This window comes from Rhipicephalus sanguineus, chromosome 1 (genome assembly GCF_013339695.2).
Source record: "Rhipicephalus sanguineus isolate Rsan-2018 chromosome 1, BIME_Rsan_1.4, whole genome shotgun sequence".
Classification (NCBI taxonomy): domain Eukaryota; kingdom Metazoa; phylum Arthropoda; class Arachnida; order Ixodida; family Ixodidae; genus Rhipicephalus; species Rhipicephalus sanguineus.
The window spans coordinates 176382982-176400540 of NC_051176.1; the positions used below are offsets into that span (position 1 = coordinate 176382982).

The following is a 17559-nucleotide window of genomic DNA, read 5'->3' on the forward strand; positions in this document are numbered from 1 at the left end:
TTCGCTGCGCAATGTCTGTGAATGATTGGACTCGCGTCTATAGCTACACCTTTCTGCTTTTCCCTGCGTCTCTTCTTTTTTTGCGATAGCAATTATATGAACATTCTCGCCGGTTTTTTGCCGTCGCCGTTGTCGTCGCCGTCATGTCCCTCCTGTATGAAGTCCAAATTGATAAGATCCCCCCGCGCATCGTATGTTCTACCGCGGGTAAAAGCGCGCCAACGGGGGCGACGAACGCGGCCGAAGCAGAGATCAAACGAGCCGGCCCATTTCCGTCGCTCGGAGGGTACATTCGATAACATCACCCCGCTCGGGAGGCCTGCCGTCGAAGCAGACAGGAAACGCCCGCCCGTCTTTAACGACCATGAAAAGTCGCGAGGAGGGGGAGGTGTCGCGCGAGCAGCAACTTTGAACTTTGAATCTAAGGGCGCGGTCGCGATCGCTGGCATGTGCGATATCTCGACAGCCATCACAGCGGGCGGCTCGTATACCGTTCTACGTGCTGCGCTCTCAACGCGAAGTGATTATGCGGAGAACATCTCTCCCTGGAGAGGCCGTATTCTCTTACACCAGCGTTTAGTAGTTACGCGAGATCGGATACAAAACAGTTAGCTGCCAGCCTCACTTCGTATAACAATACAATGTATTGCTATCGCATTCATTGCTTCGCCGTTGTGGTGAAACTGTGACTTTTTTGTTCTCTTTTCATGAGGTTGCTTTTCGTCATCGCTTGCTGTAGCAGATATGATCTCATGCTAAAATAAAAACAATGAAATAAACCTATAACAGATATTGCACTTTCTATATTCCGCTGTTATCTTATTAACTCTCCTGACATTTAAGAATTCTTCAAGTTGCGTGCCTAAAAATAACAAACACCACCACTACTGCAATGCTTATATTTTGTGAAATGTGATTTTACTTCTCTCTCTCTTTGCTCCTCTATTCCTCTCCCCATGCAGGGTAGCAAACTGGACGTAGTCTAGTTAACGTTTCCTATATTCCTTCTCGCGCTGTCTTGTATTCAGTGTATTTAGGAAAGAAGTGTTAATTTTTAAGGGCTCGTTTTCTTTATTATACACAATATTAATGAGAACTAACAGACAATAATACCAAGGAAAGTATAGGGGATGTTTCTAGTAGTAAATGTAAGGTAAATGTGAAGAAAGAAAAGTGGACGAAAAGATAGCTTGCCGCGGGCAGGGACCAAACCTGCGACCTTCGAATAACGCGTCCGATGCTCTACCAACTGAGCTACCGCGGCGGCCATCCCCCCGTCCACTTTATAGGGTATATATGTATATTTAAACGTGGGAGCGTCAGTCAGCGCCCCCAGTAGCCATGACGGCGAGTGTGGAACACTCTTTTTGCCTGTTGGCGTCACGTAGCGCGTGAACTTATTACGAGCGGGCAGCTGACCAATAATCCCTCGCATACTTCCTGAAAGCATCAAGTCTGCCAGAACGAGACCCTTGCTATGAATGAAGGAAAGAAGTGTTAATTTTTAAGGGCTCGTTTTCTTTGTTATACACAATATTAATGAGAACTAACAGACAATAATGCCAAGGAAAGTATAGGGGATGTTTCTAGTAGTAAATGTAAGGTAAATGTGAAGAAAGAAAAGTGGACGAAAAGATAGCTTGCCGCGGGCAGGGACCGAACCTGCGACCTTCGAATAACGCGTCCGATGCCCTACCAACTGAGCTACCGCGGCGGCCATCCCCCCGTCCACTTTATAGGGTATATATGTACATTTAAACGTGGGAGCGTCAGTCAGCGCCCCCAGTAGCCATGACGGCGAGTGTGGAACACTCTTTTTGCCTGTTGGCGTCACGTAGCACGTGAACTTATTACGAGCGGGCAGCTGACCAATAATCCCTCGCATACTTCCTGAAAGCATCAAGTCTGCCAGAACGAGACCCTTGCTATGAATGAAGGAAAGAAGTGTTAATTTTTAAGGGCTCGTTTTCTTTGTTATACACAATATTAATGAGAACTAACAGACAATAATGCCAAGGAAAGTATAGGGGATGTTTCTAGTAGTAAATGTAAGGTAAATGTGAAGAAAGTTCGCAGGTTCGCTCCCTGCCCGCGGCAAGCTATCTTTTCGTCCACTTTTCTTTCTTCACATTTACCTTACATTTACTACTAGAAACATCCCCTATACTTTCCTTGGCATTATTGTCTGTTAGTTCTCATTAATATTGTGTATAACAAAGAAAACGAGCCCTTAAAAATTAACACTTCTTTCCTTCATTCATAGCAAGGGTCTCGTTCTGGCAGACTTGATGCTTTCAGGAAGTATGCGAGGGATTATTGGTCAGCTGCCCGCTCGTAATAAGTTCACGTGCTACGTGACGCCAACAGGCAAAAAGAGTGTTCCACACTCGCCGTCATGGCTACTGGGGGCGCTGACTGACGCTCCCACGTTTAAATGTACATATATACCCTATAAAGTGGACGGGGGGATGGCCGCCGCGGTAGCTCAGTTGGTAGAGCATCGGACGAGTTATTCGAAGGTCGCAGGTTCGGTCCCTGCCCGCGGCAAGCTATCTTTTCGTCCACTTTTCTTTCTTCACATTTACCTTACATTTACTACTAGAAACATCCCCTATACTTTCCTTGGCATTATTGTCTGTTAGTTCTCATTAATATTGTGTATAACAAAGAAAACGAGCCCTTAAAAATTAACACTTCTTTCCTTCATTCATAGCAAGGGTCTCGTTCTGGCAGACTTGATGCTTTCAGGAAGTATACGAGGGATTATTGGTCAGCTGCCCGCTCGTAATAAGTTCACGTGCTACGTGACGCCAACAGGCAAAAAGAGTGTTCCACACTCGCCGTCATGGCTACTGGGGGCGCTGACTAACGCTCCCACGTTTAAATGTACATATATACCCTATAAAGTGGACGGGGGGATGGCCGCCGCGGTAGCTCAGTTTGTAGAGCATCGGACGAGTTATTCGAAGGTCGCAGGTTCGGTCCCTGCCCGCGGCAAGCTATCTTTTCGTCCACTTTTCTTTCTTCACATTTACCTTACATTTACTACTAGAAACATCCCCTATACTTTCCTTGGCATTATTGTCTGTTAGTTCTCATTAATATTGTGTATAACAAAGAAAACGAGCCCTTAAAAATTAACACTTCTTTCCTTCATTCATAGCAAGGGTCTCGTTCTGGCAGACTTGATGCTTTGAGGAAGTATGCGAGGGATTATTGGTCAGCTGCCCGCTCGTAATAAGTTCACGTGCTACGTGACGCCAACAGGCAAAAAGAGTGTTCCACACTCGCCGTCATGGCTACTGGGGGCGCTGACTGACGCTCCCACGTTTAAATGTACATATATACCCTATAAAGTGGACGGGGGGATGGCCGCCACGGTAGCTCAGTTGGTAGAGCATCGGACGCGTTATTCGAAGGTCGCAGGTTCGGTCCCTGCCCGCGGCAAGTTATCTTTTCGTCCACTTTTCTTTCTTCACATTTACCTTACATTTACTACTAGAAACATCCCCTATACTTTCCTTGGCATTATTGTGTGTTAGTTCTCATTAATTCAGTGTATTTGTAGTTTATGTATTCAGACTTTTGATCTGTGCTTGTATGTACGTTTATTGTATCGTGTTTTCTTGCCAACACCGCAGTCTACAGTGTGTTTGAAACTTATGTAATTCCTATTTTGGTTGTTGTTGTGTATCTGCACCTCATCTTGTGTTCTGTTGCCGTCACCGCCTTTGCCTCACGTGTATAGTGGCGCAGGCCCGCAGCCAGGAATTATTTTCGGGGGTAGGGGGGGGGGGGGGAAGGGACGGGACACTTGCTGAAGGCCCTGACTATTTTAGAAAAGCACCTATTTTCATTATTTATTCTCGGTAAAACACCCCCTCCCCCAACATAAGAATTTCGGCAGGGGGAGGGGGGCTCGCCCCCCCCCCCCCCCCCGCCGCTACGGGCCTGTAGGGGGGTGAAACGTCGTCAAGCGGATAGTCGCTTTTATTCTCACGCCGGCCATCAGCTTTGTATTGGTGGAAAATAAAGCCATTATTATTATTCTTATAACTAAGCTTACAAGAGCGCACGAGCTCGGATCTTGAACCGATATTTAGGTAGCCAGCAGATCGCGAGCTAGCTTTCTTCTGTTGCGTTTACTTCCCTTAGTTATCTGAAAACAGGGAGATGGAGCGCTTCCGATTACAATGCTGCATCTCGCAACCATGTGTTCCCCAATTCGCGGCTTTGTTCACTCCTACCTTCCTTTTCAATGGATGAAAGAACTTTATTGTTTGTCCGGCAGATTAACGGCCTTTTCAAGCCTCAACTCTATTAGGAGACTGTTCATGAGGATGAGCGAGGGAAGCGAAAAATAATGATAAGATGCGTCCTTCGCAACTGCAGTACAGAAGTGAAATAAAATGGTAAAAATGCGTACAAACAATCGCCTCAAACTTTCTCCACGCGCTCGCTTTATTTTCTCGGCAAGCTCAATAAGCGGGCTAACCACTCGTAAGCGAAAACCACACTTCGTGCTTCGTGCTTTTTATTTCATAGATGTCCAAACCAGAGAGTGGGCAAGCGACAGTGCGGGATGCTTGCTTCATATATCCTATAAGGTTATTATTGTTTTTCTGCGAATCGTAATACAAAAAAAAAATAATAAGAGAAAAAACAGGAGCGACGGTATAGGTCCCCCTTCCATATACACGTACACAACCTTGTACCGCAGGCTAGATGTTTTTTTGTTTGTTTCTTTTTCTAACACGTTTTCGTACAGCGCCTACTTCGCTGTGTTGAAGCTACCATCGGATGTGGCTGACAGGGACATGACAGGAATACGCTGCGACGTTTTCTTTTACGAACACAGAACAGGAGTGAGAAGAGAAGTCGTCTTCTAAAAATAGGTGAAGTTTTTGGAAAATACGCAAGGCGCGATCCTTCAATCGCAGGCGGTAACACTGTCGCTTTAAATTTCCTTGCGGCTTCTCGTTCAAGGTACCCAAATTCGGTTTCCAACAATACGTTACCTGAATAGAATCATGTTCGTGGGAGTAGATATGTTGTGTAGTGGCTTGAGCTTCGTTAAAAACCGGCCGAAATTTACAGCTACAATATAAAATGCAACTCGGAAACGTTGTTGTCATCGTTCAATAGAACTTCCACGAGACCCTTAATTTAAAAAAAAATAAGCGCCAGAGGAAAGTACGGCGGTTCGAACATAAAAGCGACGCAATGGTATACAGTGAAACCTCGGTAATACATTCACAGATCATACAAATTTCGGGGTGATACGAATTTTTCTTTGGTACCGGCCAAGGCCCATTGGCCTGCAATGTAATGGAGTACTGTTGTTTCGAACAGATTGTCACCCTGCGACGTTTGATACGAACGTACGCTACCGCATAGGTAAGAAGAAGTGCTGTCCGCGCTGTCGCGGAAGACGCGCCAAGCACGTGCGGGCGCAGAAGCGCGAGCGCGGGCATGCGCGCCGCGCCGCCAATTGGTCAGAATCACGGTGTAAGAAAAGTACTTTTCTTACACAGTAATCAGAGTAAAGCTACAGTGACGCGTCGTAGCCTCCGAGGTTGTGTGCGTGAATCTTGGAGGCCCTAATGCGCCTCCGTGTGCCTTCGCGTTTAGATCACAAGCCATGTCTTCCATGCAAGCGATGTCCTCGTGCATCAGACACCCTATGAAAGGTGTACGAGGACCCAAAGAAGACAAGGACGGTCTTGGCGAAGGAGCTAGGCCTCAAAACGTCAACATGCACGACTGTTGGGGGCGCACTTGTGCGGGCACGGCCGTAAATCTCTCGAAAACCATCCCTAACACCACCGCGATCAGAAAATAATAACGTAGGACCGCGGTTGTAAAATTTTCTAGTCTTCATCTATCGCGTCAAAGCACTCCTTAAGTCACTTTCACCGCAGCACTGAGGTGTCATGCGGAAAAGCATAATAAGATTTGGAAGGGGCTACTAGCTGTCGCGGTTCACAACGCACCTGGTTCAATAATTACACACGCGCGCACGGGCCATGCATATAAGAGTGTAGGTATGATTGTTGACGTCTAAAAACATCACTGGTAATCATTCAGAGCTATTTGTGACTTTGCTGCGGCCCTGAAGAAGAATAAATGAAAATGTACGAAAATGTATTTTTGGTGATCCCGTGAGATTCGAATCACCGAGGTTTTACTGTATCTAAGGTTACCGGTTTCCCGTCGCACTTCTCGTATAGTTCACCGTTACATTTGACAGTTTTAGAATAGCATTTATAAGTAAACGTAGACAAATTATATACGTAATGAAATAACGTTGTCCTCACTATGCACGCTCCGTACTTTATTGGGTTTCTCTTCTTGCGTAAGCTATATGAACCTCCGCTATATGACCAGTTTAACGTATGTAATGCTTACGTACGGTAAAAACGAAAAAAAAAGAAAAAAAAGGAAGAAAAACGTAGCGTTGCCATAACACCAATGGCTCCTGCTTCAGCCTAAATCCTCGTAACTATTAAGTCCTTGCTATCATTAATCACCTGTAACTGAGAAATAGAAAGACTTTTTAACGATGCAGGTATCCATAAGCCGAACGACACACGTCCGCATGGAAACGACAGGATGGTCGTCAATGGATCGTATTGGCTTGGTTATGTCTGGCACGGGAAGCGGGTTTTGCCTCTAATTAGCGTCGTATTTATGCTCGCGATCCGGTGGGTTTAAGTGAAGGTCTTGAACGGACGCGTGCCGCAAGGTCCTGCAAAAGTGCTTGCGCTTAAGCTACATTAGGTTACAAACGTTGTTCTAAATCTGTCTAATATTAGACTTAAGACTTGCGCGTTCCTAGAGCGATCGAGGGTAATGCGCAAAGAAGTGGCAGAGTACAACGTTGGGTGAGTTGGTGCATAGCTTAACGAAAGATTTGTGGCGGAAACTGAGGACAAGGAAAGAAACAAAAAAAAGTAAGTAGAAGTCAGGATAGGAGTAAATACCGTCCAGGTCTGCCGAGCTAATCCCTGTGAAGAAGTGCCTCGTATTGCCCTGGCCTTTCCGAGAGAGGATGCGGATTAAGAGAGGCACGGTGAAATATGCGACGTGCAAGGAGACGTGCTGGGGAAGTAAACGCCCACCAGGCCTGCCAAGCTAACCATGCCTGCAGCAATATCCTCACCACGACCACTGCCACGACTCCAGCACTGCTATAACTGATGTGTACTGTTTAAACGTCCCAGTGTCGTCAGCCTTAAAGAAAGTGAGCTAGGCTGGTACGAGGTCGAGCTAAACACTTACTGGAGTACGAGCGAAACACTCGCAGTCTTACTTGTTACCCTATGCAAAGTCGTTCTTCCGTTCTTGTAAAGAGAAAATTTATTGCCGTAGCAATCATGGCACACCCTGCAACTTTTCACCCCCATCGTCACCGTGACGTTTCGTATAATATTTTAGTGCGATAAGATCATACTGCTGTAAGTGCGAAGAAAACTTGTGCGAATGTGCGTCGAGAAGAGTGGTGTGGGTTTAACGTCCCAAAGCCACGACATGATTATGAGGGACGCCGTAGTGGAGGGCTCCGGAAATTTCGACCACCTGGGGTTCTTTAACGTGCACCTAAATCTAAGTACACGGGCCTCGAGCATTTTCGCCTCTATCGAAAATGCGGGAGCCGCGACCGGGATTCGATCCCGCGACCTTCGGGTCAGCAGTCGAGCACCATAACCATGGTGTTAGAAGTACAGGTGGAACGACGCAGCACCGGCGCCGTGCGCTCGCTGCGTCCAACTTCGGTTCCTCCGCGCCGTCACGCCGCGAGGTGGCAGGAGCAGTCAAGGGGCTCACAGCGGCGCGCGCCGGCCTCTCTTCTGACCAAGCCACGGTGACGAAGCAGTTGTGGCCACATTGCTTCCTCGTTTAATTCTTGTTGTGCGATGGCAGGTCATGCTATTCGAGTGAGAAAGCCGTGAAATGGGCAAAAAGTGTTTTGTGCCGCGGTGCAACTCTGTGTACAAGACCTGCACTGAAAAGTCGATTTTTCTGCACCCTGAGATGCGGAACGCCTGAATGTTTGGCGCCATGCGATTCCGCGCAAGGACCGCGTGCTGCAGTCGACTGATTACGTGTGCGAGAAGCACTTCGAGCCGAGGTACATAACGAAGACGTGGGAAGTAGTGTACAATGGGCACGTTCTTGTGAGCACATCACGAAAGGCGGCTCTGGCTAATGACGCCGTGCCGACGAAGTATTGAGTTCGTTTTGAGTTCATCGTCTTGAGTTCATCCACGCCGTGAGTTGGCCCGTTTTTTTTTAACACCTACGTGCGTTTGCAGTCTTTCTCTCTCTGTGCGAAAGCTACGCTTGTTAACAATGAGAATATATAGGGTTTTACGTGCTGAAACCACGTTATAATTATGAGGGACGCCGTAGCAGAGCTCCACAAATTTCGGCAATGTGGTGTTATTTAACATGCACTGACATTGTAGAGTACACGGGTCTCTAGCACGCCGCCTCCATCAAAATGCGACCGCCGCGGCTGGGATCGAACTAGGGAACTTCGGTCAGCAGCCGAGTACCGTAATCGGTGTACCATCGCGGTTGACAGGCTACGCTCGTAAAGACTCCGCACACCGCGATCGACGTGTTCCTTGAAAGACGAAGTAGTAACGCTGTCTTCGGGTGACTATGCGAGACATAAACAGTGAAATATATTCCTCAGTTGGCAACAGAGAAGAATCGGAAACATATATCCACCATTCATAATGTCTCCCCTTCTCGCAGTGCCAAACCAGGATGCTTTTTCATATCCTTCGTCGGTGCCTCAAACTTAGCTGCTGGCATTCGCTAAAATTCAGTATTTTATGCACGACCAGCTAAACAGTCGTATTCGTGACACATTTTTTTATCCGCGATCAACGACCGCAAATTACTTCGAATGTTCGCGACAGCAAAGACACTGTGCATTTTCTGTTGTAATACTACGGCTAATGCGGTATTTTTTCTAACTATCTAAACTATACTTCTACAAATAGAACTAATTTTTGTCATATTTCAGCGTGACGTCACTGTCATATCTTTAATTGTCCGAATGAGGAAAGCATATGTTGAATTTGCCACCGCCAACTTTCGCGGTGGCAAATTCAACATATTCAACAGGTAGCGGCTGTATCGTCCAAATTTCGATTTATTCGAAGCTATTATTTATTTATTTATTTTTGCGCTCGTTATAGCGCGAACGCACAGTTTTTTTATTCATTTCGAGGGGCGGTCGCGGCTCCGAAGCGACCACGCCTGATACCGCTCTTGAGCCACCAGTAGTGTAGCGCCATCTAGGGCCCTGTGAACAAGACGCCACAAACCGCGGACAAAAGTTCGCCGCTTCCGGAGGCGCCGTCGGTCCACCTATAATACTTCTAACACCGTGACCATAACCACTAGACAACCGTGGCGGGACACATCAAAATTTGGGAAATTATTGTGCCAAACACGCGTGTCGGTAGCCGCGGCATGCGTGTGCCATGGGACAGCGTTCGAGACGCTGACGAGTGCTAGAGAGAAGAAGCGACGGCGTTCAAGGCCCAGCCGCTACCTACAATAAAACGCAACGCTTACGCATCACTTGGACAACGCCCAAATGCGTCTATGCGTTAATCAATCAATCAATCAATCAATCAATCAATCAATCAATCAATCAATCAATCAATCATTTATTTAACGTGCCCAGGAACAACCGTAAGGTCTTTGTGCAGGCGCACGCAAAAAAAAAAACAATAAAAATAAACTATACAATACAGACAGTCTTCAGAAATAAAAAGAGCAAATACACGTAGACAAAGAGAAATGAACACAAAAGGGGAGGAGTAAAATAAGACAACACGAGAAATATTGAAGGGGAATGAAAAATTAGATTGCATATATACGGAAAGACGGAGAAGGGAAGACTTTGTACATTGTGCCATACTATGTCAAAACAGTACAAAGCTCGGATAAAAACAATGATTGTGGACTATGAAAAATGTCAAGATCAAGAAAATTAACATTATAGAGACTTTGTATTCTGTGAACGGTAGAGTGTTGGAAGAAGCAGGCGGTACATGAACCGGTCTGTTCTCTCTGGTTAACTTACGCGGAATTCGAAAATTAACACAATTGAGAAGTACAGGGCAGGATATGATACCGTGGACTAGCTTGTAAAGAAACAAGAGATCAGAACGATTTCGTCGGCAGTGAAGTGATGGCAATGATAATAATTCAGCAGTATTTGAACGAGATTTTTTAGCAAAGCGATGGTTATATATGCTAAGGAATTTTTTTCTGGACTCGTTCAATGGTGTTACCGCTGGATTGAGCAATGCCATTCCATATCACGGACGCATACTCCTGTTGAGGAAGACATAGCGCGGTGTACAATTTTCGGAAGGGCATAGGAGAACGGAATTCTCTAGACAATCTGCAAACACAGCCTAGGGTGCGAAGACCCCGCAAAGCAACACGCTTAGCGTGAGCAGAAAAGTTTAACGTGCTATCAACAACAACACCAAGATCACTGATCTCATAAACCTTGCATAAGGACACAGAATTGACAGAGTATTGAAATGACACGCTAGATGTTTTGCGAGTGATAGACATGAATTTTGTCTTCGAGGCATTCAGAGAAAGGTTATTAGCGTTGCACCATTCGGAAAAAGAGCGCAAATCTGACTGCAGCAAGCGACAGTCGTTAACTGAATGAATTTCCTTAAAAATCTTGATGTCATCGGCATACAAGAGGAAAGAAGAATTACGAATGGCAAAAGAAACATCATTAACGTAAATTAAAAATAGGAGTGGGCCTAATACTGACCCTTGAGGGACCCCACTAGTCACTTTATACAAAGAAGACGTTTGGCCATTTACCGCTACATAACAATATCTATTGAGAAGATAGCTCTGCAGGAGATTCACAACCGACAAGTCAACATCAAATTGCGCAAGTTTAACCATAATCAGTGTGTGGCTGACTACGTCAAAAGCCTTGCTCAGGTCACAGTAGAGTACGTCAACCTGTCCTCTCTGAGAAATAGGTGTGGAGATCTGCGTCATGAAACTAGCAAGGTTTGTGGTAGTTGAGCGGCCAGCGAGAAAACCATGTTGATTAGGAATCAATGAGCTTTTAACACTAAAAGACAATATTTTGTGAAGAGCCAGCTCGAAGATCTTTGATGTGGCACATAGTAGAGAAATCGGGCGATAACTGGAAACGTCTGTTTTAGAGCCCGACTTAAATACTGGGAAAACACGAGCAGTTTTCCACATGCTAGGAAATGTGGAAGTGTACAGGCAGTTATTAAATATCGTAGTCAGTACTGGGATAAATATACTGCTATAAGCTTTTAATATGGCGGAGGGGATGCCATCTGGGCCACATGATAAGGATGGTTTTAAGCACTTAATGCATTCGCAGATAAGATTTTCATCCAGCGACAAAGCAGTGGGTGAGCGAACTGCCTTAGGCTGTCTGATATCAGTGCTAGAGTCTGAGGCCTTATAAACGGATGAGAAATGTGCGGCAAAACAGTCAGCGACGGCATGCACTTCTACCCCATTTGAGTCTAGTAGTCTGAAAGACTCTCTAATAATAATAATAATAATAATAATAATAATAATAATAATAATAATAATAATAATAATAATAATAATAATAATAATAATAATAATTATTATTATTATTATTATTATTATTATTATTATTATTATTATTATTATTATTATTATTATTATTATTATTATTATTATTACTACTACTAAGCCAAGAAAAAAGATGGCACGCTGAAACGTTCATGAGAGCAAACGGCGCCACTGCACCGTCTACATCTCCAATCGCTGTTTCGGTTCATTACATTGCGTTTGCGACTTCATTCAAGCTTGCATAAGGCTTCCTTACAGCGCCTGAAGTGAACTCCAAGAACATGTGAAAAAGGTCTTGGTCATACAGAAATTTTATAAATCAGATTTCAAATCGGAGGAGCAGCATCGGCAGTAACATTGAGTATAAGGACGCATAAATGCTGGCAATGTAGCGCTGCTTCCACTGCTGAAGCTTGGTCGGAAAGACAGAATGGGAGGATATAGCCCAAAAATTCAACGCATTCAAAATAGCGTCAGGAAATGCTATAAAGAGAAAACCGGACTTCTTAAGATGCATCACAAGCAGAAGTCAAAATCACCCATCGGGATGCACTTTAGTTGCAATGGCGTTATGCCGCTAAGCAGAAGCTCGTGGGTTCAATGTTCCATTTGGTCATGAGTAAGGTGAAAAGAAAAAGTTGATCCCGCCGTCATAAGAATCGGTATAACACGAAAGTGTATCGTGTCTTCACAATAGTATAGTTGACTGTTTATTGTACAGTGATGTATGAGGGCTTGCACAATGCCTATTGGTGTTTGACAGCTATAAGCCCCGTTTGACGTGAATGTACCCCCGTTGACGCCTAGTGGCACATCTCCATCCCGACGACTAACGTTCATGATCATGATTTAACCCTTGTGGTAGTTGAAGTAGTGAACACGCACCTGGACACAGCATATGGTGAATACCTCGCAAAAATGGCATCAACAAGCACATACTCGATACGCACTCATTCAAAGCGCCGTAATTGAACGAGAGAAATGCCAAGGTGTGCGCTCCCCAGTAACAGGGTAGCCTACGATTGTGCTCATGCATATACCACACAGCGCTTCAGGAACGCCAGAGGCAGAGTTCGTAGCTTGAGCCGTGAACGCGCGCGGGCGTTCCGCTTCCCGCTCGCTTGTCTCTCGCTGGAATAAACTTTACTGATACCGAATGGGAGTGGGAATGGGGCCTCGGTTGCGCTAAAACTACCGAAGCGCTCTCTGTTGGCGCTTGGTGGCGTCATGATGCAGTACTTCACTTCACCGTTACAAGACAGCGACAACGCTCCCCCCCCCCCCCCCCCAAGAAAAAAAAAACCCAAGAGCTATGTGAAAGCCAGAAGGTGTGAGAGATATAGGACGCATCTGTCAAGCCTTGTGCATGTGCGTCGCTAGCGCAGTGGGTAGAGCGCCCGGCGCCTAAAGTCGCGCACCGAGGGGTCGTGGGTTCGACTCCCAGGTATTCAATCAAGGAAACTTTTTCTTCTGTTCGTCGTATGTTCGTGTGCATTTTACCGACGTTACTTCCGCGATGGAAACGCCGTCAGTGAAGTCTTGACGGGCCCCGGTATAAAACACTATCGTGTTAGATACGGGACAATAGAGTACCTAAACTTAGCCTCACGTTCAGGAAAGCCAAGTGGTTAAAATGAGCGCGATACCACGCACAACTGCGTGCCTAATAACCATATCGAGATTTTGAAACAGAAAACAGCGTAATTTAATCACGACAGGGATCAGCTGACTACTTACAATGAAATTACTCGACATTTCGCTGTGAGGAGGAGAGCTTTTCTTCCCCCAGACATGAAGTTAAACAGGGCGCAGGCACAGACATAAGGGACACTAAGGTGAAACGATGAGTCGGTTTAGATTGACAAACTTTACTCCAAAAACACTAACGTCGTTAATTTCACCATCACAGCTTTAATAATAAAGAAGAAAATTAAAAGTTTCATTTTTAAATTTAGCGTCGAAATCTCCACGCGTGCCGTCGCGGATTTTTAAAGTGTATTTTTCGTATTTTGGCGACAATGGCTCAACGAAATTTCCTGAAACTTGGTATGCTAAGTCTCTGCCCCCCTCAAAGAAGATGTACTACATTTTTAGCGATTGGGAACTACGTAGGCCCTAGTAGGCGCCGTCAAAATCTATCACGCCATGGCGAATGGTGCGGAAACTTCAAGGTGGCGTCGCCACCCATATTTTCTCTTTGCGCGTTTTCTCACTTACCACGCGTCTTCTCGCGGCAAGCGTGGCGATATTGGTATTGTGAAAGAACAGTCTTCTAATCTGTGAAAAATCAGTTTTCTCTTTGGTGTCCCTTTAAGATTGCTTCAAACGGAAACGTATTTTAACCCGGCCTTTCTCTGTAAGCTTTATCCTGATTTGCACTTATGTACCAAATGTGGCGGTTTAGCCCCCTTACAGCCCGTGCTCTGGGAGAGCCCTTCGATACGTGGCACTGATACAGCATCGGCCAGCAAGTGGGGCGGCTTCGCTCTGAGGAGTCCGGACATACAAGCACAACTTTGGGCTGTCCAGAGGGCCCACGATGCGGCGCTATAGTCTCGGTCTGACTGTCCCGCCGTGGGAGCGGCCCGCCGTGTGCTCGGGCACACGCCTCCGGACTTTCGCTAATAAAGTTTTTCCAAAGCAAACCAAACTCGAAACTCGCAAACGCTGTCGAAAAAACCTACTAGTCAAGTGCACCGCTGTATTTATGAAGCTAGGGGCACGACAACGAGCTCGAAACACTTATGGAACATTTGCGCAACTCGCACATACTTGTGACTTGTCTTTCATCGCTCTGACGACTGCTTCATCAGAGAAAGAGTGACAAGAAGTATGACAGAAGTTTGGAGGCTGACATGGCACGTATTACCATGCCCCTATTTTTCTGACACGCCCACGAAGACAAAATTTTAAAGGAGGGTTGTCGCGTAACAAAAGCCAGTAAATAATCAATAGCATGCATTGCCCACCCTCCCTTAAATTTTGTTGTCGTGTGCATCCGTGTCTGGATGAATGCGCAATGGTGAATACAAAGGGGAGCATTTTCTCTCATTCATTCTCAGCCTTTTTTGCGCTGTTTCCCTACCGCGGGTTCCTCGCGCTCGAAAGCGCTACAACACACACGGAGCGATTTTTTCCTCCTCCATATAATGAAAATGTTCCAACAAAGGGAGAATCCCGACCAAACCACCAACTTCTACAACTGAAACGCTGAAATATAAAGTATTGCCGCGATATGCAGCAACAATGCCTTTATTCTCCCTTCCTGCTCATCTCCCCTTGCTACTCACGATTCCTTTTTTGCCGTTGCTATATTTCTCGTTCCACGTGTTTGCTCTGTTTACCTGAAACTAGCCTGTAACACACATTATCCGTTTGCTTAGCGCGACGCCGAGCATTAGCGTATTCCTCCTTTTTTTTTTTTTTGCACTGCTTCACTCGCGCCCATTTGGCGATAAGCCCAGCAGCAGCTCAATGTAATGCTGCGAGGAATAACAGCTCGTCGCGATGTCACAGAGTTTAGGGCATTCCGGCAAACGGCATTTATCCTACGCATCCACATTAGCCAAGCAAAGCCATGGAGCTACGAAAGTGCACCAAGATTAATGACTGGCATGCAAAGAAGTGACTCGGCTTATATTTTGTTGTCTTTATTTTTCTATTTATTCTTTTTTTTTCTTTTTTTGTCCGCTAATATGCTCTTTCACCCCAAAGGCTCGCTGCCGGGAAACTAGGCGCAATACGGTTTATCTCTAAGCGTCCGTTAAGCCCGCTTTGCAGCGTCAAGGGAGAAAGAAAGAGCAGCGGTGACGTTAAGCGTGTTCGGCTTGCAGACGTAGGCGGGACATTAGTAAAATTCAGTGACTGCCTGCCCCCCAGTAGTTAACCTTTAACTGACGAGATATGAATCAATCACTAAATATTTCTTTCTGTGTGCTCAATCAACTTTCACTCATCCATTTATGCATCAAGCAAAGTTTCAGAAACATTCATAAATAAATAAGGAAAATACGCCACCTCAACAATATTGTTGATCTGCCAGAATAAGGAGCAGAAAGCCGGTCAACTGATACTGTTGATCCGGTCCTACTTTTGGTTAAAAACTGCCCAAAAACAGTTATTTCCACTTTTAAGGCATACTGTTTGATAGCTCACCTATTCAACAAGCTCGTCCTTGACTTAGTATCGAAGTTTGGGCGTGTTGGTTAGACATCGGAGGGGAAACAGCGCAAGAGAAGACGAGGACAAGAAAGGCGACGCACACAGAGCGCTCTGTGTGCGTCGCCTTTCTTGTCCTCGTCTTCTCTTGCGCTGTTTCCCCTCCGTCGTCCTTGAATAACGACCGGAAGTAAGCGTGCGGGAAAAGCGCCACTTCAGGAGCCACAAGCATTCTTTTTTTTTTTCGGGAATAATCTCGATATATTTTTTTAACAGTGAAGCAGTTTTAGCCCGCCGTAGTTTGTGCGGTTCGCAAGAACTCCGCAGGTGGCTATGCGCAAAAGGACTAAGACAAGCCCCACTACCGAATACAGCAGGTCTATGCGTTAAACGAAAACTCTGCTCGGCAAAGTGGAGCACGTGAAACACGCGAAAGTGAGAGAGAGAGAAAGAGAAAGAAAGAGAAAATAGAGAGAAATAAGAGAGAAAGAGAGATAGATAGAAATTAAGAGAGAAAAGAGAGAGGCCTAGTGAAAGTGATAGGAAGAAAGAGAAAAATAGAGATAAATAGAGGGAACAAGCATAAAAAGACAGAAAGAGAGAGCAAGACATAGAAAGAAAAAGACACGAAAAGGGGGTCGAAAAAGCTAAGAGTAATGAAGAGAAAGAAAGAAAGAAAGAAAGAAAGAGATAGAGAGAGAAATGGAAAGACAGAGAAAGACATAGAAAGAGAGAGGAAGATATAGAAAAAAAATGGACACGAAAAAGAAAAGAAAAACAAAGCAAGAGAGAGGACGAAGCACAAAGAGGAACAAGACAGGCCACCCAGCTGCGCTCCGTGAACACATCAGTCACGATGCTCTGCTGTGTCCGTTACTGGATCCAACTGCATCCATCAGAACATCCATCTGAGGTCATAGTTTACTCGTACGCACTATTCGACCCTAAGATTGTGAACTCGAATCCCGGCCGCGGCGGCTGCATTTTCGGTGGAGGCGAAAATGTTTGAGGCCCGTGTACCTAGTTTTAGGTGCACGTTAAAGAACCCCAGGTGGTCGAAATTTCCGGAGCCCTCCGCTATACAGCGTCCCTCATAATCATATCGTGGTTTTGGGACGTTAAACCCCACATATTATTATTAAGATTGTGAGCTAGTTTTCATCAAAATATCTTCACTCGAGTGAAGCGGAATCGGCGCAACGCTCTTCCTTGCCCCATCTGCTCCGTAGAATAGCGCAGCGTTCCTTCCGTAAAGCAAAAAGGAAAAGAACCTTACATTGCTCTAAAAGCGCACTTGCCACCCTCTGTGTTGTACAGGTTGAATATTTTATGAATGCGATGCACAAACCTAATAAAATGTATACGTAGACGGCAACAAATCACAAGCGCGCAACTTTACCGCCGACTGGCAGATCAACAGTTTTGTTGACCACCGTCACGCACCACTGGTAACACACTCAACGTAAGAAACCGTTCGAAAATCTTAATATTGTTTTCTAAGGCACCCTGCTACACAGAGACCAAATTCACACCTTGCTTAGATGCGATAAACTGCTTTCTCCGGCGACGAAAAGGACGGCAGCACGTGCGATCGGACGACGACGACGATAAGCGCACGTTTAGTCGAACAGGAAACAGCTGACGCCATCGGTTTTTCATTTTGCGAACTAAAGTGAAGAGCTGGAGCCTATAAAGCTAAATTTAGCGGGGAAGGGCTAAAGCTCGAATCTGCGGTGTTTGCCCGGCATTTAC

At 45.6% G+C, this 17559-nt stretch overlaps 2 non-coding genes across 2 annotated transcripts; both read left to right on the plus strand.

The window, feature by feature from the left end:
* The first annotated feature begins 2474 nt into the window (after positions 1-2474).
* Trnat-agu (transfer RNA threonine (anticodon AGU)) lies at positions 2475-2547 on the plus strand. The gene has a single exon. It is a non-coding gene; the product is annotated as a tRNA-Thr (tRNA).
* Positions 2548-2924: 377 nt separating this feature from the next.
* Trnat-agu (transfer RNA threonine (anticodon AGU)) lies at positions 2925-2997 on the plus strand. Its single transcript has one exon. It is a non-coding gene; the product is annotated as a tRNA-Thr (tRNA).
* Positions 2998-17559: the final 14562 nt, after the last annotated feature.